The sequence below is a fragment of the Pezoporus wallicus genome, unplaced genomic scaffold, assembly GCF_028554395.1.
Source record: "Pezoporus wallicus isolate ANWC-B61680 ecotype Strahan unplaced genomic scaffold, APGP_CSIRO_Pwel_v1 contig_2908, whole genome shotgun sequence".
Taxonomy (NCBI): Eukaryota; Metazoa; Chordata; class Aves; order Psittaciformes; family Psittacidae; genus Pezoporus; species Pezoporus wallicus.
In genome coordinates, this window is record NW_026642179.1 from 3,329,353 (window position 1) to 3,357,035 (window position 27,683).

At 41.9% G+C, this 27,683-nt stretch overlaps 1 protein-coding gene across 24 annotated transcripts in view; it reads left to right on the forward strand.

The window, feature by feature from the left end:
- MICAL3 (microtubule associated monooxygenase, calponin and LIM domain containing 3) overlaps nt 1-27,683 on the forward strand; it is a 182,566-nt gene that overhangs the window by 15,724 nt on the left and 139,159 nt on the right. The window contains exon 1 of one of the 24 annotated variants that reach the window (XM_057428047.1): nt 19,478-19,740. The exons of the other annotated variants lie outside the window; for them this stretch is intronic. The gene's annotated coding sequence lies outside the window, so the exon portion shown is untranslated. Of the gene's footprint in view, nt 1-19,477; nt 19,741-27,683 lie in introns of those variants that run through there. 24 annotated transcript variants of the gene reach the window in all.

A 27,683-nucleotide genomic window follows, 5' to 3' on the forward strand; every position in this document is an offset into this window, starting at 1 on the left:
GTTGAAGTGATCTTGTACATCATAGATGTGAAATCTTGATCAACCTGCAGCCTGCTCACATGAAAACAAATGAGATTTTTTTTTTCTCTGGATGAATTTGGTGCTTGTTTTGTTCCCTGGCCAGACAAGAGCACTGGGGCATCTCTAGCTGTAATCTTATTAAGACCATTAGGCTGTAATTGTGCTTTTGTTCTGCTGCTGGCATGGATTTAGGCAGACAAATGATCCTTGGAGCATGGATGGCTCGCACAGTTGAGATGAGACGGGCTACGTTCAGTTCTCACGAGGTCTGAAAATCTTACAACCTCGACTTTGGAAAGGCACTGTTTGCAAACCAGCCGGAAAGGCAAATAGGGACAGGTCCACTCAGTCCAGGCACACAAGGGCAATTTATGAACATTGCTTCTGTTTGTGGTAATGACAGTCACATGTGTAAGTTCTCTGCACAATGACAGCAGAATACACTCCCTTCAGTGTGTAAACAGTATAAAGCTGTGCCTGTGTGAGTGCTGGCATGAGAGGCTGGGCTACAACAGAAGAAAAACAAAAATCAAAATGAATTATTTGTTCATTTTTCCATCCTCAGAAGCAGTTGTGTGTTCTGCTTTGTCCAGTCTGTTATAACTAACACAAGCATTGTAGCTTTTTCTTTTTTTGGACTGTTTGACCAAACTTGAAAATATTTTGATGACAGAGGATGTTTCCTGAGTCAGATACAACTTCATTTCACTCAATTTTATCCTGTTACTCTTCATTACAATTCCTTAGTACACCATAAATACCTGTTCTTCCTTTTTTGCATTCCTGCATCACTCAGATATTAGCAGATAGTTCTGTTCCACTGCAGCAGTGGAGTTTAAGTACTTCTGGATGTAACTGGATTTCCAGCCCCCTCTGTGACCCCTGCACATGTGGACCTCTTGCACAGAAAGCCATACCGGTTTATGTCATTCACGCATGAGCCTCGGGAAGCAGTCTTTGCTGAATGAGTGCCAGTGTACCACACAGTTCATAAATATGTAAAAGTAATGGGCCCTATCCCAACAAGCTCAGATTCAGAAACATTTAGCAGATGTTCTGGCTGTGGGGGAGGAAAACAGGAGATGAATAAATACAATACTGCAACAACAAATACTTTGTTGATGAAACTGCACATAAATTAGAATGACAGACACACCCTTACCAGGACTTTGACCTATCCATAAAACAACATCAACATGTTTTATTAATAGTAGTTCCACGTTCTCAGGATCGATAGAGTGTCTTTATTGATTTCCCTTTTTATTAATACTTATCTAAACAGTGATGAATTTAGATGGAATGTAGGTAGAGCCTTTTTTTATAGCTTGTGAAGGACAATTCTAATAGTACTGACAATTCTAATAGCACTAGTACTTTATATACTTGGTTAAAGGAGTAAAAAGCCATTGCTTTAAAAACAAGTATACAAAACATAGCACACAGCTCTCTGCTCAGCTAAACTTCAATAGCAAACATGCCTTTTAGACCTCAATGCATGCTATGTAGAGTAAACCAGTCCCGGGGGAGCCCAGCACAGGCAGATCTTGTGTGGAATTTGTGTAGCCCAGATTAGATGAAGAACCAACAAAATGTCTCAATGATTGACCTCGCAGGGCTTTTCTTTCTATTACATTTCACCAAGGTATGTTTAAATCTGTTTCTTTATTTATTCTTTGTTCTATATTTAAATCTCTAGTCCTTTTCAGGGACTAGCTGAGTACAAGGAAATGCTGTACTTCTGATTTTTTATTTAATATATTAATTGCATAGTATGGCAGCAGTCTAGTAGTACTTCATCTAGGTATGGTCTTCTCGCTTAGCTGTATTTTGCCCATTGAAAAGTACTTGTCTTACTGCTTTAGGTGGTCTTGAACCTCTTTACACCTTTGAGCTGCTGATGTTCATAAAGGAAGCATGAAGGCTACTCTTCCAAGCTCTTAGCATACAGTACGGTTTTGGGAAGGAGTTTTCTGCCCTTGTGTAGCCTTTGTTTTGGGTTACTTCTGTTGAAAAAGTTACAGCATAGTGAAGTGAAAGTTGCATGTTTCTCATTAGCTTCCTGTATACCCACAGTCCTGAATCATAGCAGCAAACCCAGCTCGATTTTGTTTTACTGCTTGGAAAAATCTGTGAGCATTGTAATTATCTGCAGTGTGTATGTACAGCCTTGGGGGCTGTCTTATTCCTAAAATACTCCCAAATGCTTAAGTCTACACTGCACCCTCAGCAGATTTGTGTGTAGCCCAGAGAAACTTTATTAGTTCCTATCTGAAAGCTTATATTCTTAGTCTGAAAGGTTAGAAACATTTTTCTATGTGATCAAAGTTTACTGGAGCTGATGGGCCAGCTTTTTATTTCCCTGTTGAACTGGAGAAGATTTTACCTACAAAAGTTTCTACTTCTTCTTAATGAGCCTTAGGTGTTGTGGGTTGGTTTGTTTCCAAGTGCACTAGTCTTGTATTTGTTTTCTTGTAACAAAACACCACCAGCAATTTATTTGGAACTCAACTCCCACCCCTGCACACAATATCACTCCAGATCAGTGTGTGCCTGTGTGTTCAGGAGTGGTGGAAGGGGGTTAAATAGCATCATTTTATAAATACTATATTTGAATAGTTATTCAAATGCTTATACAGTGAATAACGACTTGCATCAGGAGAGTGCTGGGTGGCTGATGACTTCTGCCTTGTGTTTCCAATACAAGTTGAACACCTGTGCTATGGATTAAGAAATCAGCTCTTTAGTTTCTCCAGAATTGGACAACTCTTCCAGCTAATAGTTGCGGCTGATGCAGAGGGCAGCAGATTTTAAGACCTCTGTAGACAAGACTTTCTCTGCTGTCTTTCAGTTTCTTCTGGAAACATTTCTTCTTTTGGAAGCATTCAGCTGCTGATTACTTTTACATTAAAAAAAATTAAAATTGCTCTAGCCATCAAGTAGATAGCATCAGAATATAAGACTACAACTCATTAAGGAGATCCCCAATTCCTCCCTCCAGCAGGCAGCAATTTAAATGCAGTGACTTTTAGCAGAAACACTTGCATAAAGGAGATAAGAGTTCTGGCTAACCAGAGTGGCACTTCGATTTTATGTTGTGGCCTTGACATGGACTAAAGTGAGAACCACCAAAGGTGTATCAATATTGAGCATCACCAGAATCACAATTGTAACCTAGGAGGACAGGCAAGAAGAAATGGAGATTTAAGTCTGGGGAGTGTAATAAGAAGTGAAATGAGCAATCTTCATCAATCTAAAAGGCTGTTGCAGGAGCCAGAGGGACAAATGTTTTCTTTGTCTGTGATGGGTAGGGTGAGAGGTAGATGTAAATTATAGTAAAAGAGATCATTAGGGAAAAATTTCTGAAGGCAAGAAGATTGAATCATGAGAAAGCAACATCTTGGCTGGGTAGACCATGGTGTCTGCAGCACTGGAGGGGTCTTTGAGGGGTGAAGCAGATGGGACAGAGATGCTTTCACAGGGATGGAGCTAGGTGACCTCTCGGTATCCCTTCCAGCCCTGTAATTTGGTGATCACCTCCTCGTTTGAAAAAAAACTTGCTATGTTTTTACTTGCAAATTCCAGATGTGGGAACTCTGCTCCAGGACAGTATGCTTCTAGTGGAATTTGCTGTTCTTCGTTTTTAAAGAGATTATAAATTCCCACAGGAGCAGCAGCCGTGCACCTGGCAAGTTCTGAGACTTGGAAGGTCATCAGAAGAGAATGCTTTGGCCATCTTTACTTTGGAAATAGCTCTCATATAATGGAGATACCAAAAACTTTCTTGGATTTTCTTCTGTAACTTGCCTTCCTTCCTGTACTCCTTGTTGAACTGGGAGCAGCACCTGGCTCTTATTAATCTTCAATAATATCTCTTTGAATATATAAAAAAGGCCCTTTTTAATACATATTTTTCAAAATGGGTCACTGTACCGTACTCTGACCCCATCTGGAGCAGTAGCAGCTCACTTCCTTTTAAGAGCTGAATCCTGACCCACAATGTTTTTCCTTGGGTTGGTTTTGGACTGCTTTGTTGATGGCTGCTCTGCTTACTAGCACCCAGTTTTACAGTGCCTGCAGGCAGTCTTTGACAGGGAGTCACCGCTTGGCTGGGGTGAGGTGACCATTACCTCACCCAGTGCAAACCAGCAGTTCCACAAAGTCCTCAGGGAAGATAATGGCAATGGGCTTACTTTTCATGTCACCAGCCTGGAACATCAGTCTTCTACTAGGCTGTGATGCAGGATTTCAGCTGTCTTGGCGTGCTTTGACAAAGTAGCCCATTTTGTACTGACGTTGCAGCCCCTTGTTTTTGTGTGTGTGCTTTATTGGGCTAAAGTTCTATACAGTACTGCCTTCCACCCTCCTCCCACTCTGAACACCACGTGCATGCAGTGAAAAGAGACATGCAAAGGAAGTACAGTGCTTTGTTTCTGCTTTAGTTCTGCTTGTTTAAACCCTTCCTCTTACAGCGCATTGTGAAAACTCCCCTGGGAATCTAACAGCATAATGATGCAAATAACCCTGTCATATGACTAAGCCTCCCTGGTGCTGGATTCCAAAATATCAAGCCAAGGCCTACAAGTCTTGCTGTGGATGCCATAGGCAGCTTCATGCTAGAGTGCAGATGGCTCTTCAATTCCCTAATGGGAATTGTTTGGGTCCCTATTAGCATTTCACAAATATTACTGTTCAACTGCCAACCCTCCTCCGGGCTTTATGGAGGCACAGCGCTCAGCCAGCAACTGCATGCACTGGTCCCTTGGAGAGCATTTTAAAATGTCTCCTGGATCACTGTAGGTAAACCCTCTCCTCCATTTGCTTTAGTTTTTCCACTAATCTCACACATCTTCAGCCTGCATCTTTGCAGAGGACACCCTGATGTATTGGTTATTAACAAGCAATAGAAGCTGCTGCCTCCCCTATGAGGAGCTCCTATGTCAGTGATTTCAGAGGAGAAAATACCTATTGGCTGGAGCTCTTACCACCCTTTGGTACTTGTATCTGCATGACTTTGTGCATGTGCTCAGGTAGGACAGAGGTCTTTGCCAGATTTTCCAGCACATAAGCTGAATCAGCAGGCTGCGGCTCTCAAGCAGTTGCAACCCATAGCTCTAATTTCTGTGCTCACGGAAACTCCTTCAGTAAATAGGGTGGGTTGAGCCAAGTTTAGATCAGCTAAAGGCTTTCCTCCATCTGTTCTCATACAGGGATATAGATAGAGATTTGGGAATTGTGCACTTCTGGCTGATATTTGTCACACCACAGTGTAGTAAGAATTTCCTCATTGGCTCATTTTATCCATCTCTCATGAATGATACCTATTTTGGCTTTTATCACCTGTTATCACAGCACCTGACTGCTTTTCATGCCAAAATCTCTAATAGACTATGGAGATCAGAACTTCTCTTAAGGCAGGGTTATAAGACCATGGCTTTGGCAGGACACTGCAACTGTGTGGTTCTGAGTGTGCAAGGTGTCTGAATTACATCTGCTGGAGAGGCCTATCTCAAGGAAAACTGGTAGATTTTCATATTACCATCACTATTATCATATTATCCTGAGTTTGCACTCACTTCCTAATCCCTGGGTCTCTCACAGTGGTTCTGTGTTGGTTTGCATTCCTTCTGTATTCAAGTGCATATGGACTACTTCCCTTGGCTGAAGGATTCAAGGGCATACTCATCTGAGTGTGGTGAAGATGGCATAGATGTGTGTGCTGCTTATACACACTGAAGCATACAGATAAGAATGAAACATTTTAAGGAGTAAACATATATATATATATATATATAAAGCTACATACACACACTAAACATTTCTGTGTTCCTCTCAGTGCTTTCTCGAAGAACAGGGTTTTGTCACTTTTGCCCATCCAGTCCCTGCAGCATTACCTCCTCGTAACCTGAGGGATTAGTCAATCCTTGGGTCTTCCGAGTTGATTCAATTAGCAGGAGACAAGGGTAATGGGAGCAGGCATTCATCTGATGTAATCGCTCATCTCTGCAGAGCGCACAGGCAAAGAGCTATCTCCCCGAAGGGAGCAGGATGCAAAGAGGAGTTGCTATGACCACAGCACCAAGCTTCTCCCCTGCCAACACCGAGCCAGAAATAGATGTATCCCTTTCTCATGGTGTTTTTACAAGCGTTTTTCAGCCATTTTTAGATCTGCTCTGCCACCTTCCTTCTCCTCCTCCCGGCTCCTTACTCGCTAATCTTCTCTTCACGGCCGGTTCACATTTAGACGGCAACATGACAGGAGGTACCGCCGGTTTCGGCTGCCCGGCCGATGGCAGGAGGGCCCTCGCGGTTCCCGCCTCATCCGGTGTGTGAGGTGAAGAGAAGTGAGGGTAACGGGCTCACTTCGAGAGGGAGCTGCTGACGGCCCCACCGTTTCATGCGTTGGCAGCCCCCGGGGAGCGGCCTGCCGCAGCGGCGCGGGGGTCTCTACGCCCTGCCGGGGCGGGGGTTGGAGCTGATGATACAGGGCGTTCGGCCCCGAAACCCGATTCCCTGGGCGGCGGGTCCTTGCCCGCTCCCAGACCCGGTTACATGGATCGGCGCCGGGGAGGAACGAGGCGGTGGCGGGCCACCCTGGGGCCCCCAGAACGCTCCCTCGCCTGAAGGGGTGGCTCAGCCCAAGGTACCGGGGCACAGCGTATCTTCGTCCCGGGCCGGGAGAAGGAGGAGGAGGAGGCGGCGGTGGTTGTAGGGGTGGGTGCAGGCTCCCCGCGGCTCGGTCACGTCGAAGTGCCTGGTGGCATGCCTCGCCTCCTCGTTGGCTTTATCGCTGATAGCCGCCCTGCGGGTCAGCTCGATAGCGCTGAATACCACAGTGTCATAACGTACTACTGGTACTACATCGTCAGACGGCTTGTGACACTCCCATGAAAGAAATAGCATGGACCGGTTTCATTTTCTGCTTGTCTCACAGACATAAGCCTTTATTAGCCTTTTGTTATTGTAGATACGTTCAGTACAAGAGATGTCCAGCTACTGCTTTTGTCTCCCTTCTTATTTTTTTTTTTCCCTGTTACGTTACAGACTTAATCTCTGCAGCTGTTGTCCAAAGATGTGTTTGGGGTGTTAGAATACATAACAAGGGTAACTGCCTCTAATCATAGGGTTCCTTCACTTGTTATAATAAAAACCTACTTATGTATTCACCGTAGCAACTTAATTCTATATTCTGAAGAAGTCATCTCTTTCATCCATTTAATGTTAGAGCGATGGAGCAATTGACATTAACTTTCACTGAGATGGAGGAATAACCTTCAAGGCTGTCACTACGAAAATTGCTGTTTCATATGTTGATTCTGTTGTATACCTTTGCAAAGTGAAGAATCTGTGGAAAAGCTGAGCATTAAACTTAAGACATAAAACTGGGGTTCTTGTTTACTCTGCACTTTAAATGAACTGGGTCGGTACTAGTGTAGAGGGGATTAGGGGAAGCTGAGCAAATAAGTGGCCTCTTGCTGGACAATTTGGATAGGCAGAAACTGCTTATCCATTAGGGCCCATTTTAGTTACAGACTTTGAAAGGAAAAAGTTAAGTGAGTTTGAAAAAAAAAAACCAGTAAACAAGATTTTCTGTGTATAACTAAGAGCTTAGTTGAAACAGACTTCCCAGTAGTTATGCTAATGCCTCTTTCTGCATTTCTTCTAGAAAATGTGCTGCTTGTAGTTATTTTTCACTGTCACATTTTCAGCACTCTTGTTTGGGTTGGTCATAGTGCAAGGATGTGTTTGGTAAAAATAACTTGCTGCATAGGACTCAGCTTGTTTAATCATGGGAATGTTTCTGCTGGTCTAAGAGTCTGTGAAGGCTTACTTGCACAAAACTAGATTTAGAGTTAGATTGAAGTTGGCAGTGTCCCTTTAAACCAGCCAAAAGCCTGCTACACATTCATATGCAGCTGAAAAAGTCACACTGCAGTTAAAAATACAGATACGATTGTATTTAGCTTGCAGCTTGCTAAAGTCCTTGTGTCCAAGAACACAGATGGATATGACTAGATATACTAGACTTGTGTTCATTCAAACCTGAAATTACAGTGGAAGATCCACCTTAGAGCTAATTGGTGAAGTTGGAAATCCTTTAGTTCTTTAATGGACAGGAGAACTCCTCTTAAATGTTATAGGACAACCATAAAGATTTTTCTTTTAAAGTTACTCTTAAGTATTTGCGCAGAAAGTAGCTAATAGTTATGTTGATTATAAATGCCAGGTATCCGAATTTCAGTTTTTCAGTAAATTCAAATACAGAATACTGTTCCTAGAATAGAATCATAGAGTAGTTAGGGTTGGAAAGGACCTTAAGATCATCTAGGTCCAGCCCCCCTGCCATGGGCAGCGACACCTCACGCTAAACCATGCCACCCAAGAGTCTGTCCAGCCTGGCCTGGAACACTGCTGGGGATCGAGCATTTACCACTTCTTTGGGCGACCCATTCCAGTGCCTCACCACCCTCACAGGAAAGAATTTCTTCCTTACATCCAATCTAAAGTTCCCCTGTTTAAGTTTTAACCCGTTGCCCCTTGTCCTATCACTACAGTCCCTAATGAAGAGTCCCTCCCCAGCATCCCTATAGGCCCCCTTCAGATACTGGAAGGCTGCTAGGAGGTCTCCACGCAGCCTTCTCTTCTCCAGGCTGAACAGCCCCAACTCTCTCAGCTTATCTTCATACAGGAGGTGCTCCAGTCCCCTGATCATCCTTGTGGCTCACCTCTGGACTTGTTCCAACAGTTCCATGTCCTTTTTATGTTGAGGACACCAGAACTGCACACAGTACTCCGAGTGAGGTCTCACAAGAGCAGAGTAGAGGGGCAGGATCACCTCCTTCGGCCTGCTGGCCATGCTCCTTTTGATGCAGCCCAGGATACGGTTGGCTTTCTGGGCTGCGAGCACACACTCCAGCTGGCTCATGTTCAGTTTGTCATGTTCAGTTTGTCATCGACCAACACCCCCAAGTCCTTCTCTGCAGGGCTGCTCTCAACCTCTTCTCTGCCCAACCTGTAGCTGTGCCTGGGATTGCTCCAACCCAGGTGTAGGACCTTGCACTTGTGAGGTGGGCTGATGCCAGCCTTATGAAGTCTAACCATGACAAGCGTGTCAAGGTCCCTCTGGATGGCATTCCTTCCCTCCAGCATATCAACTGAACCACACAGCTTGGTGTCATCGGCAAACTTGCTGAGGGTGCACTCAATCCCACTGTCCATGTCACCAACAAAGATGTTGAATAAGACCGGTCCCAACGCTGATTCCTGACTCTCCTGTGTATTAAGAAAGGATCTGTAAACAGTATGTGACTGTATGTTCCCGATGCAAACCTAAACACAGCTGGTTGAGGTCAGGATGACACTTTATTCTAAGCTTTCTTGCCTTTCTAGGTTTCAAATATCCTGCAAACATGCCTCCCATGAGAAATCTTAGTTATTTTCCAGGTGCAGGTCTCTTTTAATAAAGACTACAGCACTGTTACTTTTCTGCAAGGGAGCTTGAATTATGGTTGTATGTGTGGTAATGCAGAGATATGTTGCTTTTGGAGGAAGCTGGGCAGAATTGATCCTCAGTTGAATGTGTTCCTCTCATCTTGCAGGATTTCAAAATGACTTCTCAGTCACTTAATCCAGGAATAGATTAGTTTGTGGGTTTTTTTTTTCTCCTTTGCCAGACACAAGGGGTGTCTTGCTGATCTAATCTTAAAGTTAGCTCTAGGTAAAGGGAGAGGGAGAACTGTCTGTGCTGCTGCTGCCTTTTTTTTGGTAAGGACAGAGAACTTCTGTTGTTTTTGACTCTGTCACAGGAAATTGCCTGTGAGAGCAACAGCTGAGCCTGTACCTGGATCTTCTTTGGTGTTATGGCTTTTGTGCTATTACTGTAGATAGCTCTGGAAGCTGTCATAACAGGTTGGTCACAACTGGCTTCTGCCATGCAGCTTCCAGCTCTGATGTTTTAGGGATCTATTCTCTGCCAGTTGATCACCATCTTAACAGCCTGCGGTGGAAAAATGAATGTAAAGGCTACACTCAAATCTTCCATCAGTGTAGCTGTCAGTCAGGGGGTTTGACTGATCTATCATATGTAAGGTCCTTGCACAGCTTTGGTTCTAGGAGTGAAGCTTGTGCGCGCTATTAGCGCTTGTCATAACATCGTGGTCTGTTGTTAATGCATAGGTGTGAAATGCAGCTTTGCTTGTGTACTGTACAGCTGTTCTAATACTGCTGAGATACTCCTGGTTCAGATGTGATTTGAGAGAGTTTTCCTGGGTGAGTGATTTCACTGTACCAGATCCCAACGATAATCTCACCTTTCATTTAAAAGGGGAGGATGGGGAAATTCCTGCTGGTAAATCCAGGAAGTGGGTTTTTATATGAGCTCCATCAGGGAGTCTTGCTTGCATTTTGTTAGGTCTCTCAGCAGCACTGGGGCCTAAAACTGACCTTAGCCTTGCAAACTGGCAGGATGCAACTAAAATGTCAGCTACAGAGATGCTGTTCATAATTTGACAGGTGGAAATAAAACAGCAGTCATACTGATCTGGTATTCGTGCTGCTACTTGGAAATGATAAGATACAAGTTTGTTTACTAGGAGGGGAGCTCAAAACAGTGGAGACAGTGCAAGAGGTAAGCTAGCATAGGAACATCAAATCACCACCCTTTCCTTCCTTTTTTCTCTTCCCTCCCTCAGCTGAATGACATCTTCTGTTGTAATTGCACAAGGGAGAGGGGAAAAAGGGAAAAGTGGATCTAGGAGAACCCAGTAACGTACACTCTGAGGAATGAGATCTGCACGTAGATGCTGTTCATGAATGGTATGAAAACATGTGTTTTCCAACTGTGTGTTTGGGACATGCAGTCACCAAATTACTTGTTGTCTGTTCCTGCAGTCTGCTCATAATTTTGAAGTAGCTGGAATACTTAGTTGTTGGGGCTCTAACAGCATTTGGTAAATGTGAACAGTAAACTTGACAAAGATCACATCTCTTCTCACTCTCCTGCCTGTATTATGTCTTAATTTGAGGAGGCACTGTGGTGCTCTTGCGCATGGAGTGGCTTATGATAGAAATTCAGTGCCCAGAGAAGGGAAACAATTTCAGCAAAGGAAGGTTGCTCCCCTGTGTGGGCAGCCTCTGTTCTACACAAACACTACCCCCCCCCCTTCCTTTAAAGTTTAATCAACCAGCAGTTATTTGGCTTGGTAGCAAAAGGAAACTGAAGAATGTTTTTCTTTACTTAGTATTGAAATTTACTCCATTCAAAACTATTGAGTATTAGGAAGGGAAATGCAAGCCTACTTGGGAAGGGAAATGCAATACTACTGACAGCAGTAAATTAACAGTAGAATAATTTCAGTTTAAGGAATGAGGAATCTATTTAATCCTCCACTTCCTAAGGAGTTTGTAACTTGTGTGCAATAGCAGCATAGCGTCTTGCTGAAGACAGAAACCTGATTGCTACAGTAAAGATCAACTGTTCTGAAACTTGTTTTTGCAATAGATGACAGTGAGTAACTGCATTTCAGTTTTGAGAAGGGTCACTGAAGAAAGCTATGGAAATTGTGAGGAAAGCCTTTTTATTACATTCCTGTCTCTCTCAGCCTGTCATCTCTGCCTTCTCTCCAGATCTTTATCTGGGTTATATGTTAACCTTTTTCATTCTTTCTCCACAATGTCTTTGAGATATAATCTTCTGTGTCTAGCCACATGGTTAAAGGTAGTCTACGCTGCCCTCACTTTGTCTGGATTTCTTTTTGACACTCAACTGTTTGAAACAATACCATTTTTATTGAATTGTTTTTGTCTGCCATTAAGACTTTTAGCAAATCATTCCTATGTGGAGTCCTACAATTACAGACAGAAGCTCATTTTCTTGGCCCTTTTTGAATGTCACCTAGAATGGTGTGCTTTAGAGAATTTGATATGTAGTCCCTCCTGTTGATGCTGCTAACTTTTAGGCACTCACTAAAGCCTTGTTGTGATCTGTCTTTATCTTACTTATCTTGAAGAGGAGGGCAGATGGATGCTTTTCACCCATCTTGAAAAGGAGTCTCATAAACATCTGTGAAACCACCTCCTTTTCTGCCTTTGGAGTTCTCTGCCCTACCCTTCCATGAGGTGACTGAACCAGAACAGCTGGTAATGAGCTGAGGCCACTGCTTATCTTTCTGGTTTTTCCTTTTTTTCTGTGCTCCCTTCTTTCTTTGGATCCATTTGTCAATTGAGTTGGATCTCTCTGTGCAAGAGGTGTGTTTGCTTTTTCTTTCTAGTGTAGCATACTATGTAGTGGAGTTCTGGTTTAGACTGGTAATCTCAAACATTATTGTAGGATACAGAACAAAAGTAAAATCTTGCAGTTTTTTGGTTTCTGTGCTGTTTCCGACATCAGTCCAGGAGTACTTGTTTTGTGCTGTGTTTACCTGCATTAGGATTGCTGTTATTAAAATCTGGGAAATGACCCACTTATTGCATCAACTTCCTCTTTGGCCAGCAGGAAAACTGTTCTGTACTACTGCTTTCTGCTGGACTGTTTGGAAGTAATTCCTCTGAATCTGCAGTGCTTTGAAGTGAAGCAAGGCTTGCTGGGAGCTGATGTGGATGAGGGAAGAGGACGTTTTCAGTGCATTGAAGACTTCTAATAAATATCTTCCTTTCAAGTTTTACTTAGTCTGTATCCTTTATCATCATGGCTGCGGGATGCTTTGGAATGAACTTTGGGTGATGAGTCTTAGGGTATAATCTCCTGTTCTTCTAAGTAACTTTTGAACTAAAGTGACAATGGATAGCATAACTTTTATAGTGACTTCCTTTTAAATAACTAAGATCTCTTTACCCTGCGTCTGTGGGGAGACTTCTCACTGGTAGTTTAAATGTAGGTAGAACAGCAGCATTGTTGTGGGATTGTATCTTGTTATCTCTGCCATGCAAGTAAAAGTGGTTGTGACTGTGTGAGTCCCATGTAACACTTCTTTCTATTTATGGCTGTGGAGCTGCCTTTCTTTTAATGGGATGGCTGGGAGGCCCTTCTTACCCTTCTCTTAGTCTTTCTAAATATGCTGTGTATACTTATACAGCTGTTAAAAAGGGCTTCTCTTCTTGGGTCCTGTGGAAAGAATAATATAATCCACTTGTAGTGATTTTCATCATTTAACACTTGCTTACCTTTTTTCAGGGTTCATTAAAGAAATTAAGGGCAGCAAGAAACCAAATTTGACTCTAACCCAGTTAAAGAGCACAAACCTAACTGATATCTATCCACTGATAATTTAGTAGGGGAGTCTAGATCTCTGGTTGAGAAGTGTCCTCCAGTACTTGCAACATTATGGTTTTGTGACTGAAGAAACAAAGGGGAGGATATTAAACTTTGTGATTTCCTCTGTTTTGTGGTAGTTGGCACAAAACTGAGGAATGGAGGCTGGTGTTTGCCAGAGAGTCTTGCTTTAAACAGTCAAATCCAAGAATGTTTCACTGATCTTTTTCTGTAAGAGAAAGTTATTTCTTTAATAATGGTCTGTGGACATTGTATGTGGTACTCCATCTGCTATAAACAGAGTTCTGCTCAGTTTGAGAAAGAAAAAACAGGTAAGATTGTGTGAGGAAGGAGGAAAGTTTTTGGGGAATGTGGCTTTTGATGATTCACTTGGTCATGCTGCATTACTAATTATTAAGGCCTCCCATTCAGAATTCTCTAGAGCTGTGCCGCCTTCTGCTTTGGTTGTAAAGAAATACAGGTTTGGAATTAGCCTTTTTATAGAGTTTCCTTGGTGAGCCTGGCAAAGCCAGTGCCTCATGTCTGGTATTTCATGTTTCTTTTGAATCTCATTAATGACATTTGTCTTGCTGCTTACAAACAGAATCTAAACATAGTATGGACTTTCCAGGGAGAGTAGGACTGCTTACACATCCAGGAAATACAGAAAAAGTTCAGGTATCAGTAGATACCTTGTTTGCTTCTGGTACTTCAGAAAGAGAGAAGTTTGTACATGTGAAAATGGAGGAGTTATCCAGGTGACAGCATCAGGAGCAGATCTCATGAAAATGGAGGAGTTATTCAGAAGGTGACAGCATCACTAGCAGATCTCCACTAAGGTGGGCTACAGTTGAACCCATCATTGTACCTTATATTTTTCTTGTTGCTTTTGCATTACATATCATGCCTGTTGCATTACACATGCCTGGAGATGCACTCAGGACTCTGCTGTCCCAAATATTTTATTAAAACATAATGAAGAAGTCTGTGCTGTAAGGTTATTTTTTCCCCTTAAAGCTGATGAGAGTAGAAGAAAGCAGATATAGGTCATAGAAAAGATCATAGAATAGTTATGGTTGGAAAGGACCTTAAGATCATCTAGTTCCAGCCCCCTTGCCATGTCAGGGACACCTCACACTAAACCATGTCACCCAAGGCTCTGTTCAACCTGTCTTTGAACACCGCCAGGGATGGAGCATTCACAACTTCCTTGGGCAACCCATTCCAGTGCCTCACCACACTTACAGTAAAGAACTTCCTCCTTATATCCAGTCTAAATGTCCCCTGTTTAAGTTTTAACCCGTTACCCCTTGTCTTATCACTACAGTCCCTAATGAGGGGTCCCTCCCCAAACAATAGTTCAAGAGGATCAAAGTACGAGTGTGTAGCTAATTTTGGAGGGACAGTGAAGAGACTATCCACAACTATTACTTGTTTCGCATGACATGCAGCAGATTCCTACACTATGCAACCTTCCTATTTTCACTGTTTCTGCTATCAGTATTTTAAAAAATTAATTAACTTTAGTTCTCGTATGATAGCTTATTCCACAAACTTCTTCTTCCTTTTCAGTATCTGCTACAGCTTTATTTGGGTCAAAGGTTTCCACTGAGGTATAACAGAGTTTGGTATTTTTTTTAAACAGATGCTTATATTGCTGTTAGCTTACATAGATGAATTAAAAAAACATACTCTAAAATTCTTGGCTCCCAACATGGTTCACTGTATAAGGGCTTAACTACTTAAACATTCAAGGTGCAAGCATGAGGTAACAAGGTGTAAACAGAATCTTATTTAACTCTCATAACCTGTCAGTCTTAGAAGAAAATTCTCATTTTCCACAGTTTAAAAATTATTAATGTGCAAATTCTGCCATGCCAAGGTAACTTCATACTCACAGTTCAGTTTATCCACGACAGCAGCCTGGGCTCAGGACATTTGCAGTAGTGTTGGTTCTTCATCAAACTACTTGGGATAACGACCTTTCTTTTGTGGGTGTTTCACAAGCGAGCAATGGTTTTCACAGGATCCTAAGGCATCACTTCATGTGGTGGCACAGTGAATATGATTTTGCTGTTGATGTTTAGCATGGCAAATGCTGGGAAGTTTTATGTTCAGAATAATGAATAGAGTATTGTTTGACAGTGGATTTATTGTCAGATGTGAACTGACATTCAAATCATTCAGTGGAACACTTCTAAAGCTGCAAAATATAAATTCTGTGGGTTTATGAGGAAGCTTGTATTTGTAAGAGGTGATATTTGGGAACCTTTTTCTTGGAATAACCAGTGTGCATTCAGGGCAAATGTCCCTTGCACATCCTCCCTTACCTCTAGCTCCACTCACCATGTTCAGGGTTAATGACATTGAGTGGATTTGCTGCTGAACTGTTCCTCAGGTGCCTCTCTGCACTCACATCACACTTGTTCCTGCTTCGCTGGTCTTCTATCCTACCCAGATGATAAGTGACAGGGCTTAGTAAAATCAGAGGAGGGATAAGGTATTCCAGGTGTCCCGTTTGTGTGCTGAGCCAATTCACAGTCTGCAGATGATAATCCTTTGTGCAGTTGTGGTCACAAGCGTGTTCACAGTGTGGCTCATTAGAGGAAGGAGGAGTCTCCCGATATGTGTTCCCTCTGGGACATCTTGATGAATACGCTGTGTGTATGACATGTAGCCTCTCTCTCATCTCTTCCAGGTCTGCTTGTTTGGTGTTTTTTTTTTTTTTTTTTTTTACTGGTCTTTTCTCTCCCATCTCTTTTTTGTACTCTTTCTGTCAGGGCCTCCCCAAGATGCAAAACCTTCTTTCTTCTGGCCACAGTAAGCTGAACTTAAGTAGCATCAGGGAGGGCGTCTGGCATCCCAGCAACTGGGGACTATGTTTCTGTTACATTATCTTTGTATCTCAGGGTGGCACTGGAAAACTGGCTTTTTGAGTGCCTTTGCAGAGTAGAGTGTGCTGTTCAGGTTTGTTAGTGTTCCTTCTGGTTTCCTCCCCCTATGTGTATTCCTTCCCTTAATCCACTGCTTTCTTTTTGTGTTCCACGTTCCCCACAGGCACTTTCTTTTTCTTCCTCTTGGCTGTTTGCTGTCTTCCCCTTCTTTGGTGCATGGAAGAGAAACTGCTGAGTTTTGTTAGCAGTAGCCATAAGCTTGTTCTTACAGTAAGGACATGGAATGCATCCAGGGCATGCCTTGTGGACTGGATTAGCTGTGCAGTTTGCTGTATTATTTTCTTGCAGGGGAATCAGTTTAATGTTAATTTAGAAATGGTATAGTCTCATTTGCGATCTAAACCAGCTGAATTGCTTGGAGAGTATCACTTGAGATGTTTGCTTCCTCTGTAGGATAATTCTTCTGCTAATGTGCCCTTTTGTGGATGATTGTCTACATGTCTCATCAGTCTGGAGAGGCTTGTTTTTAGTGCTGTGTGCTCTCTGAAGAGTTTATTTTTAAATAGTTACTCAAGCAACAATCTTCTAAAATGCTGCAGTGTTAGGAGAGAAGGAATGAAAATGTTCAGTTATCCTCTAAAAGGGTAGATCAAAAAAGGAGTATTTGTCAGTTATATTCTCTAAGGCTAGCTGAAAATATTGGTGAAACTGTGTTCTAGAAGATGTTCACTTCATAATTTTGTTCTTCAGAACTCTTCTACTCTAGTGTAAATTGTGGAAATTTTCAAACTGAAGTATTGTCAAACCCAAATACTTTATTTCAGGAACTGCTGTGCACTATCCTTCGTTCTCTGCTCTAAAAAGATGACTTATTTTCACCTGTGATAAATTCTGCCATCTTAAGATAGACTGCATCTTGTAACTTTAGCTGTCATGGAGCAGCAAGTAATTTTGCTATTACACAAGCAAAATAACTATTTTTTTGAGAAGCATTTTTTGAGAAGCATTGTGTAAGTTGTCTTTCTTTGTGCCAAGAACCCGGGGACTTTACTGTTTACCCTCTGCCAGGAAATTTCAAAGAAAATGTTTTTGAAGAGGTGAGGTATCCTTGTTGTGTTGTACTCCTGCAGCATCACAGTGGTTCTGCTTTATATAATTTTCTTGCTTAGTCTAAAGCCTTCAGATGAGTTGTGTCAGTACAACAATTACATGTGATGAAGTTATTGTATTCATTTGAAATCATGTCAGTGATGTCACTGATTAATTGGATGATTAATCAAATGTTGCAGAATGTCACCTCCAAATATAAAGGGTTGTCTTTTCCAAGTCCTCATTCCTTTGTTGCTCTATTCCTGTACTCTTCTGCTGTTACAAAAGGCCCTTTGTTTTTCATTTGACTGTTAAAATATGCTTACTTTATGCTTCATCAAACTCTCAATGAGCTCAGGGTTTATAATATCAAAATTCTGGATCTCCAAGGGTGAGAGAAGCTAACAGATTTCATAAAGCTACAGGGAACAACCAACATACAGGAAAACATCCCAGGCAGTCAGTGTTTTTTGTGATGGTAGAGAAAAAAGGTGGTGAATTCTTTATTATGCATTCATAACTTAAAGGCATGATGATTTCTCACAGTCATCTTCTGCTGGTGAATTCAGCTATTTGGCATGTTATTTTGGTTGTAGAGTTTTAAGAAAGTAAGGAATTACAGAAACATGAAGTATAACAAATCTGAAAGAGGAGGTAGTGAAAAGAGGAACAGACGAAATGCCTGAGTAGGTTCAAGACTTGACCCAGCAGGCTAGAGTCTGGTGCACACCAGCTGATCTTTCCCTATTGATGTCACAACAGAGGTGGATCTTGAAGAGAAGACTCTGAAATGGACTGGGAGTAAAGTGCTGTAATATTAACACAATAAATTAAGATGAGTTTTGATTTCTTCTGTTGGATTTGAGGATGTGTTACCTTACAGTGCTGTGCTAATTACAGCAATTCAGGAAATGATTCACAAGAGTGGGTAGCTGAGCCTGGTCCTTCTAACAGCTGTCTTAGCTTCAGCTGGCTTGACTTATTTACTACAATTGTGCTTCATTTGCCTCAATGGCAATTGCGTATGCTCAGTTTTAATTCCTGGGCTGGAGCCCTCTGACACCTGACAGAAGAATGGGATTTGACTTCAGCCTGTCCATGAAATCAGACACTTTGGCTTGTATTTAGAAAAGTTTCTTTGCAGTGAAATGGGCTAGAAGGTGTTTTCAGTGCTGTAAATTAAATGTTAGGCAGTGTAACACGATCATGACATTTAGTGCTGTTACACTGTCTATTGCACAATTTTACTGGGGTTTACTGCTTGTTTCATCATGTAGCCTCCAGTATGGAGACAACTTCCTTAATAAGTATCAGGGAACCTGAGAACGAGTAGATTCTGTGATCCTGTTCTCAAATGCAGTAATGACTTAAAATATATATATTTTTTGCTTATAAAAAACTATATTCTCGTGTTTCCCTAAGTAGAAATGCAAAATGCATTAGCATTCCCATTTGACAGGGTAGATCCTGCTGTGCAAAATACAAGTTGCTGTGACGTATTGGAGTTTATGCCACAGTTCTACACAGCAAATCCATGCAGTTGTCTATGGAGTTTCAGTTATGCCAGCAAAATCTTTAGGTGGCAAGAACAAGGTCATGGATGTGATTAACTTGCATACAGCAGTCCTTGCTGTGGAAAGGAATGCTTGGCAGGCATTAACTTTTTATAACCTGGTAATATTTAGGTGCTGCAGAAAAATTCATTCTGTGAAGGTCTTGAAAATGGTGGAGGCACAAACATTAACCACCCTCTTCTGCTCTGGGTTCAAAGGGGCTTTTCTTTAGAGGTGGAGGGAGGAAGAACATGATGGGCTGACCAGGCTTTTGATAAGCATGTTCTAATCTGTGACAGCTAACAAGAGCACTGAAACTGAGCAGCAGCCAGTTGCTGGGCTGTGTCCTCACCTGCAGGATGGAGTTACTGTATCTTAGGGTGGCTATGGGAGGCCAGTGGTGGAAATGAGCTATGACCTTGTGTCCCAGGCAAAGCCCTGACCATAAGTAGTTAAAACTTGGAGAGGAATGAACTGAGGTCAGCATCACAAATAATCTGTTCAGTAAATAATTTTCTTTGTATACTGGCTCCGTTTTTTCACTCATTATTTGCTCCACTTATTCTTTTACCTCCTACACACACACACATGTGCGTGTGTGTGTGTGCATACACAATTTTTCTGGCTGCTTTATTCCATCTTGCCCTGTCCACTTGCCACTGTGACCCACCTTCTGGGTAAGGCGCTGTAGATGATAGGTTTACTGTGAAACCACCCTCAGTCTGGGGTGGACACCTATGCTCAGTTTAGAAAAGCAAGGCTGTTTTCCAGCTGCTCCTTCCTGCGAGTCTGCTTGCTCTGAGCACTGCAGTGGCTATACAGAGTGCAGCACAGGGGAGGCAGAACGCTGTTCAGCCATTCACAGAATTAAGAGCTGTTGCCCACCTTTTTTTCCCATTGGTGGCAGGCTGTGAGCTTCTGGGTGAGTGAACATCAGGTACGTGGCATGCCTTGTTCTAAGGTTGGTGGGGAAATCCATTAAACAGTCATGCTGTTACTGAGAATTTGGGTAAATGTAGGACAAAGCAATGGTTAATGCTAGAGTCTGCAAGACATAGCAGGCTTTGATGCTAGTGCTTGGACATGATGCTATGAAAAGAGAAAAAGCTATTAAGGGTCCTGTATCTGAGGATTCACAAAAACCAGCTGGAGGAAAAAATAGGGTTTTGGGGGTTGGGTGACCTTGAATGTCTGCTCCAGTGGAACAATCCACATGTGACTGGTATTTAGGAAAATATTTTCTGGAAGGCTTTTCTATTGGTGGGGGAGGGTGGGGAGCACGTTAAATGTCCTGCATCTATTCAGAGATCCAGTCTGAATTTTTTCAATGAAAAATTCATTTCAATAATAGCTGCTACTTGTCACCTTCATATGCGATCTTGTAAATGCTTCTATCCCCCAGCTCCTGAAAGATGCACTGAATCTCCTTTTGTGGGTATTAAATTGACTTTAAAAAGCCTCACAGAATGAAACAGATGCTTAGCAGACTACTGTAGCATGGCAACTATTGAGAAGACAGACCATGCATAATCATAAATATATACTTTTAGGTGTGTGGGGGTTTTGGCTCTGCACCAGATCTACAGGCCAGTAACTCTTGCTTGCTTTTGGAGCCTCTCTATTCCTTCCCTTTCCCTTAGGGCACTGTTGTCCACTTCATTCTTCTGAGATTTTTATGCTTTCCATTGTGTTTTCTTAAACAAAAAGGCAGCTCTAGAAACAAACAAAATTCCTTTCTTGTTTGACTTCTGCTTTTCACTTATAAAAATGATTTTCCTTTCCCTGGCATGGCAGCATTATTAAAACCAGGACTTTTCTCAGCTAAGCTCTGTTACTGCAGAGCCAGTGGGGTAAAGTAAATAGAGTGCTTGCTATGAGAGTTGTGTTTTCTCCCCTTGGTTTAAATATTGATGATAGCAGAGTTACAATACTTTGAAGATATTAAATCAAGACAACTGTTCATTGTTCTTAAAAGCAGACTTTAGATAGAGCTTTCCTATAGCTATATTGTTCAGTGAAGTGCATTCCTTTTCAGTAAACAGGCTTTACAGCTCCAGGTTCTTCAGATCTGAAACAATAGAAGCAATCATTAAAACTAAATACAAAAGGAAAACAATTCCAAAGGGAATGTTTTTAGGAGTGTCTTGGGCAGTGCCCCTACCTCCAGCTGCTCTGTTTTTGTGTTGTTTTTTTATCCTGGGGGTGCTGTGTCCTCTTGTCACACAGCACAGCTGTCTGGATGTGCATAAAGAGTCTGATCGGAAAAGTGATCTGTGTTTAAAAATAACCTTGTTGGAATACAACATAGTGAACCTGCTTGGGTTTACTGTATGGTCCCGCAACTGTTGTGATGGCATGCATAGGCAGGTGGGGGTGGTTTGGTGGTGAAGTGAGGATAAGGCTGCTCTCAGTGCTATACTTTGTAGAGGGGTAAGCGAATGATAAAAGTTTTTGCTTGATGATGTTGTATTGGGGTGGACTTAGTTGATACCTGTGGAGAGAAGGGAGGAATGTTTTCAGGAAGTGTTAAAAGGCTGTAGCTTCTATGAAAGAAAAAGGTATCAAATGCAAGTTAGTAAAGGAGAGCAGATACAGTTAGTGGTTAGATGAGGTGCCATAAAATCACTACTTCTGTTTTTAATCATCATTATTTTTCTGGTGTAGGGTTTTGGTGCCTAGGCTTGTGTTCTGACAATGTTCTGTGTCTTTAGGGACCCAGCTGAGAGACGGAAGGAGCAGCACTTCTGAGAGAAAGTAGTTGTTCTGTTACCTGGTGTCTGCTTTCCCTCTTAGCTCATCGAACTTCTTCAGGTGTGCTTTTGCACTTGTCAACATGGTCACTTCTGTCTGTATCAGCTGGGTTTCTAATTAAAAAATCACTTCTTCCTGTACATGGCCTCATAATATTTGTGCTAGCAAAATATATGCTACTTATCCATTCTTGATGACTACTGAATATCTGAAAAACTTGAGGCTTCTAATAACTGAAGCAATGGCTGCATTGCCCTGCTGATTGGCCATTAGGAGCAGCTTAGGAAAAAGTTGGAACATGGAACAGCTGTGTTGATTTGTTCTTTTTTTGGTAAAGCTGGTTTGCAGCTGGATATTTAAAGTACCTGTATGTGTTACACTGGATGATTCTAGCCATGTAGTTCCCCTTTGATTCCTCCAAAGGGCTTTGCACTGATTCAGAAAGGCACCTTTTACTACTATGTGGCCTTGGGGTGGTGTTTTCACATAAAAATAAGTAGGGGTGGACCATATGTCAGGCCTTGTTTGTGAAGGGATTGGATGGAATGGACTTAAACCCTCAGTGTACTCTGGGAGTGATGGGAGGTGACTTGTCTCACTTGTCCTGGCTTTCTGGAATGGAGTTTCTTGCCTCTGCAGAGAGACTTGAAATAAGATGCCCTGCCTGCTCTGTGAATGAGGAGTGCAAACCAGGCAAAGTCAGTGTCGCCTTAAAAATAAATGCTGGTGAAACATCAGGGGCCCTATCCTCACTGTGTCTCAGTGTTACTCAGTTATACAAACCTACAAGAGAAATTGAAAGGAAGTAAACCTGGAAAAGGACCTAGCTGTCTTCCCTGTTTCACATAACTTCCGTAGGAACCAGGGTGGAGTATGCAGAGGAATGATACTGATAGTTGCTTTCTCCTGTACTTTGCCCTCTAGTTTAGATAGGCACTTGCAGCACTGTAGGATTTCTGTCTGTGGTCTGTTCCTATCTAGGAAAGCAGCGCTGCCTTTTAAACTGCTGAAAATACTATTGATCTAACACTGCACTGGAGTTCTTTCATCTCAAGGTGTTCTGGCCTTTTACAAAAGCAATAAAAGCATGCCTTCAGCTTTTGAAGGGAGATAAATGAAATGCAGCCTTATTGTCTTGTAGTTGACCTTCATAAGCTTAGGCATAGGTAGGATGATAATCTAGGTCTCTTCCTGTTCCTGGGATCAGTACGTTAAGAGGACACTTTTCACTATCTTGCAGATGGTGATATATGTGTTTGTGGGCATGAATAGCAACTAATGAATATTTATGCATATACTAATGAAGCCCTAAGTCTGTTTTTACATATGCACACGGGTATGGATTTGCAAGATACTGGGGTGGGTGTGAATAGATGCAGGCCTGGGAAAATTGTGATATCTTGTAACTGTGCCACTTGGCACATACAGTGTATACAAAGGCATACTTACAGAACAGTATTAAAAAGCAAATATTCCTACCTTCTCTTCCCTTCCCAAGAGCCATGAACCCTAGGGGTTCTTTTTAAGCATAACTACCACTTGCTGAACATCTTAATGCAATCGTCGTGCTTCCTGTGACTTTGTGAATGGGAACTGCTGTTGTTTAACACTGTTTACATCCCCAAGAGGGCAAGCCGAGTGCTCCTACAGGTGAGAAAGTGAATGGTGTTAAAGTGAACCTCACAATAGTTGATATTCTCTGCAATGTAAAATTTATGTCGCTGGTGGTGAAGTGGCAGTTTCATTGGAGTGCGTGTTGAGAGTTATTTCTTGGGAGGGATGTATGCATCAAGTTCAGGCTGTGACAGAAGTGTCCCTTCCCCCTGTGCTTGCTGTTCTTGAGATCAGTGATTCATAGTTACATTGCAGAATATGATCTGCTGGAAGTTGGTATTTAGTTACAAGAATGCTTCTGAAATTAATAGTATCATATAATTTGCCTAGCTACAGTGTTATTGAAGCCTCTCTTAACACTTGAAGTATTTCTGAAATTTCCATCATACCTGATGGTCCCCACGAGCCACTTCTGTTTCTTTAATGAAATTATATTGTAGCCAAAACTTCAGTATTTAAATCTGAAATATTTCTGTTGTTGCAACTATCATTCTGATTTAAATGTTGAAAGAGTGCTGATTCACAGGAGGGGAACACAGGGTTATTTATTAGCTAGTCCCTTCTGTAATTTTAGTATAATGCTAGTTTGGGCAGCATTCATACCTGCTGATTTCTTAAGTTGTCTTATTACAACAGGTGAAAAAACCTGACGGGCAATGGATGAACAGTTTCATACAGTGGAAACTAGCGAATTAATAGGCAATCCAATGATAGGAGTTTCAGACTTCAACAGAATTGGAGTTGATAACTGAGGATCAATATGCACATGCTAACCCATATTGCAGTATGTAGCATTCTGCTTCTGGTATGAGACAGTGTGTGCTACATCTAGTTATGAGGGGATAGATTTCCTCCCTTGAAATCACTATGCCCTTGGGTATCATTTTTTAATATCAGGCACTGTGACTGCAGATGCTTTCTTCCCTGTTTGTTCTTGTGTGCCTTTTGATTGTGGTCACACTGAATTACTTGATTGCAAACTGACTTAAGGAAATAACGTCCACAAGTTGTTAGGTAGCATCTTGGAAATCTTTCTCCGTGTGCTTCAAGTTAACTGATAGGAAAGAGGGAGTTCAGTTTGTCAGGGCTAATATGTAGAATCTCACAGAACTCTTTCTGCTCCTGCTTCACATATTAATAGGAGTGAAATATCAGAGTAACAAAAAAAAAAAAAGAAATTGGTACTACTGCCTTCAGGAGGGAAGCAGGCAGAACAGCTTTACATGGCTTCTGTCATCTTAAGTCAGCTTATTCACTATAGTAAGCCTGACGTGTATTTTTATCATACTTTTGAAAGACTCCAGCTTTTTATGACTGTAGCACTTCCGACTGAGAGGGGGAGGTTTTCCTGTGTGTGTAGAAGTGTTCACTTCTGGTTTTGTAGAAGGATAATTAGTGAACGATTCCTAGACCAGTACTGGCATTGGTGATGAGGCATGAAAGGAAGTCAACACAACCCCTAGACTGGTCGCTGTGTTTTCTTATTTTACATAGGAGCATAAGGGGCAAATATGAGAATGTGCAGTTAGCTGAAGGAAGTATGTATGGTGGCTTTTTTTTGGCTCAGCTCTGACTTTTTAAAACACTGAAATGATCAAATGACTTGCTTATTTTCCTCATCTGGCTATTTTTTTTTCACAGACTCATCTAAGATACATTTCACAGGTTCTGAGTAGGTTTTTCTTGAATGGCTGACCTACTGGATATGAAGGCACAACTGGGACTTCTTTGTTGGTAAACAGCAGTGGTTGATGGTAGTGATGATACCTGGCTGTTTTAAACTTCTTGTTGTAATTTCTCTTTTAAAGACAGAAATCCCCTCTTCTAGGCAATTGGACGAGAGGCCACAAATCTAAGCTGGAGCTGTTTTTTGACTGGAGGCCTAGGAGGTACTTGTTCTGTGATTATGTCTTCAGCTTCCGTATGCACTCTAGATCTCTGGTTAAGGAAAAGTGAAAGGCACCTTTCCCCAGTTTTCTTTTGTTTAGTGATAGTTGTATCAAGGGTCTGCTGTCTCCCTGTTTGATGGGGTTTTGTTCTTTTGTTGTCATTTCCCTAGGGCTTTCTCACATAAGAATGTTATAGAAGTAGTCTCTAAGCCCAGGCTGCATTGCAACCAGAATCTGTGGGCCAAAGGTACTTCTTACTCCTCTTGAGGATCAGTTTTGTTATGCTAGACTGATAGATTTTTATCTTTCCAAGTGGCCTTCCTAGCAAACCTGAATTCAAATGATCCATTGAAGCTATTTTGGGACCCCAGGCAGATGTCAGCTTTGTGCTTCTTCCTTCTTCCTGGTATCCATAGTGAGCTGTGAATTCTGTATGTTCCACAGAAAAAGAAGATTCATGATTAGAAATCCAAGGCTGTGACCCCAGTGAAGTGTCAGACTTGTAAATACAGAGAATGTTTAAGGTTAGTTTATGGGAAGGAAAAGCCCCACTGTAATCATTTAAGTGCTAGACAGCTTCCTTCTTTGGAATGGTTATCAGAGAAAGTGAATCGTTTACTTGTGCTTCTCCTGTAAGTGCCAGTTCTTTGGTGGGGGGAAGCAGAAGGTCAGATCTGGGCTGTGAGAGGAGCCGGCTGCACTTCATGAAACAGCTTTGGCATAGGAGGATTTCTCACATTTGAAAATTTCCTCTACTTTTCTGCAGAAGAGAGGCTACTTGAAAGATGCTGTGTGTTCATAGTGTGTTCATATTTTGTATGTTTTGACTGAAAAAGGCAAGATACTTCCATTTCCTACTATTGTTGCATAGGGCCCAGAGCAGCACTATCAAGTGCTTGCAGTTTACAGTAGTAAGACTTTTGAGTTGTTTTTCATGTGCTTGTGAATTACCAGGCTTATGGTCCCTACTTGTGTTTGGGTTAAGCAGTGGAGATTCATTTTGGCACACTGAAGAAATACTTGCCTTCATTATCTTGTTTCCTTGAAAATGCTCTACTGCTTACAGGTTTCAACTCAACTGCATCCTATGCTGAGTGAGTGAAATTTCAGTTACATTTTTGTCAGCTAGACAATGTGTCGTGTTCAGCTTTTCTGTTACAGAACTGGTTTTCTCTTGTGCTGAAAAGACATAAACATTCCTAGAACAAGAGAACATACTTGGATTTGAAGAAATTTAATGGGCATTAGGGTAGGCATGCCAGTTCTCAGAGCTTCTCTGAAGCTGCTTCTTGCACACTGTTGCAGCCTGGTTTGTAGAAACATTATGTTCTCTTCTACTTACAATGTTCAGACATTACAATGGGGGAGAGCTGTTCATTTCGCAAACATGCAGTTATTGCAGTGCTGCTTGGTTCTTCTCTGAAATAGGAGCAGAGGCACCAGATAGTTAAATTTGGCCTGGTCAAGTTACTGGTGCTCTTTGCTTTAAGACAGGCCTGTTGACATTAGCCCAGTTCTGACAGAGGTGCCCTATTCTAGTCTCTTTTGTTAAACAGGTTTAAGTATTACTTTCAGCAATAATGCGTGATATATATCTTGTCTAAGTAAGACTTGTTTATAGGCCCTATTACAGATAGGAGAAATAAGTCTCAAGTATGCATCGAAAGCGTTGTTTTGAATATAACAGGGACAGAATAAGTGAATTCTGCAGAAAACTTGTGTGCCTCTTTGCAGCTATCCCCCTAAATGGGAAGAGCACAAGCACTTTTTGTTGTTTGCAGTGAGGTGTTAGAAATACAGCATTTAACAAGTAGCAATTTTTTTCCCATTCTGTTCCCAAGGAATGCTCTAATGCTCCTGGTGTTATTTTATGTGCTAGAATTATCTACTTTACTGGGCTACAGCCCATAAACCAGACCAGCTGCTTTGCATCTTGCTTTCTTAGCCTTTTCCCTCTCATGTTAGGAAAGCTCCATGTTTGGAGGAGCACAAAGCACTCTGTGCAAAGAAGATAACTATAGGGTTGATGTTTTTAGGAAAGGGCTTGGCTCTATCACCAGTTGCTGTCAGCTTGGTCTGTATTTTGTTACAGGACTGATACGGCTCTTGACAAGCCAGATCTTTGTGTCCCTGTATTTGAAGTGCTAGACTGGCTGGGGAGATCCTCGTGTGTGTAGAACGTGTTTGTGCATGTGTATTCTTGTTTTGAGTAGGGCAACATTTAACTGTTGAAGTGAATTTATCCTGCTAGTGAAAGGGTCTGGGCTGGCATCTGTAGGAAAAAGAAAGGATGATTAATGGCATGGGCAGGATGTGGAACAGCAGAACTTGACTGAGGGTGTTCTGTAGTTTGGGGTTTGTGGCAAGTGTCCTTGATTATGACTTTGTTATTTAACTGTGAAGAAGGTTTCTGACAATGTGGATACCTGTGTGGGTGAAAGCCATCCTTGCACTGATAGGTGTGCTGGTGTCATTCTCAATAGTGAGGATGTGATGTTCTGCACTCTGTCTAGGTATGCTTCCAAGCTCTCTGAGGACGCCTTTCTAGGATTAGACACAGACACAGCAGAAGCAGCTGGCTTTTTGTGGCAAAGCTTGCTTCTTGTAGGACTTCCTAGAGGGCCTA